The sequence below is a fragment of the Crocuta crocuta genome, unplaced genomic scaffold (genome assembly GCF_008692635.1).
Source record: "Crocuta crocuta isolate KB4526 unplaced genomic scaffold, BGI_CrCroc_1.0 scaffold331, whole genome shotgun sequence".
NCBI classification, from domain to species: Eukaryota; Metazoa; Chordata; class Mammalia; order Carnivora; family Hyaenidae; genus Crocuta; species Crocuta crocuta.
In genome coordinates, this window is record NW_027531015.1 from 388,189 (window position 1) to 389,180 (window position 992).

General features: G+C 39.1%; 1 non-coding gene across 1 annotated transcript; it reads left to right on the top strand.

Moving 5' to 3' along the window:
* The first annotated feature begins 271 nt into the window (after window positions 1-271).
* On the top strand, window positions 272-419 carry LOC144237235 (small nucleolar RNA SNORA29). The gene has a single exon (XR_013336794.1). It is a non-coding gene; the product is annotated as a small nucleolar RNA SNORA29 (small nucleolar RNA).
* The last annotated feature ends 573 nt before the right edge of the window (window positions 420-992 follow it).

Below are 992 nucleotides of genomic sequence, written 5' to 3' on the forward strand. Positions count from 1 at the left end.
ATAAAAGGTATTGTAAACCATGGTGTAGAGTTTGGAATTTTTCTTAAAGCAATGTGAAGTCATAGAAGGGCTGTATGTAAAACATCACGGTTGGCTTTGTTTCAGAAGCATCATACATAATGAGGAAAATGAAGCTGAAGAAGGGAAGACTGGAGACTGGGAGGCTAAGTTGGGAGCCAATACAATAATTTAAAGAAAAGACAATAGTGACCTGAATTATGGTCATGACAATGGGGCTGAAAAGAACAAATGGGTTAGGTGTTTAGTAGATAGCCTCAGCTGGAGGTGGTGATTTATGAGAAGAAATGGATGTGATAAGAAAGGAGTCATGCTTATGGGATAGATGAAAATTGCCATGATCTGAAGAGGGAGGATTTATTTGTGTCCTCTTTCTATATGAAATGGCTGAAAAGAAAATTAATTAATTAAAATAAAACATTGGCAATATTTTCACTAAAAAAAAAAAAAGAAAGGAGTCAAGATTGATACCCTGATTTACTGGCTACTGAGGTGCTGCTATTCACTAGATAGAGTGTACGAAAAACGAAGTTTGTGAAGAAAGATATTAAGTTCAACTGAAGACACAGTGAATTTGAAATGTCCACAGAACACCTAGAGAAATTCAGAATCCAGAAGAGGTCTGGGTTGGCACAATAGCTTCGAAATAATTGGCACATAGCTGGTAATTGAAATGAGGGAAGTGGAAAACTAGAGACAGTGTAAAAAGGGAGAAATTTTCTGAGACAGAATTCAATGAAATACTGACACTTGAGAGATGAACTGACGAAGAGGAATCCCCAAAACAGACTGAAAAGGAATGGTCAGGGATGTCTGGGTAGTATAGTCAGTTAAGCATCTGAATTTGGCTCAGGTCATGATCTCACAGTTCTGAGTACCAGTCCGCCCCATCGGGCTCTCTGCTGTCAGCATGGAGACTGTTTCAGATTCTCTATCCCCCTCCCTCTACCCCTCCCCAACTTGCACACATGTTT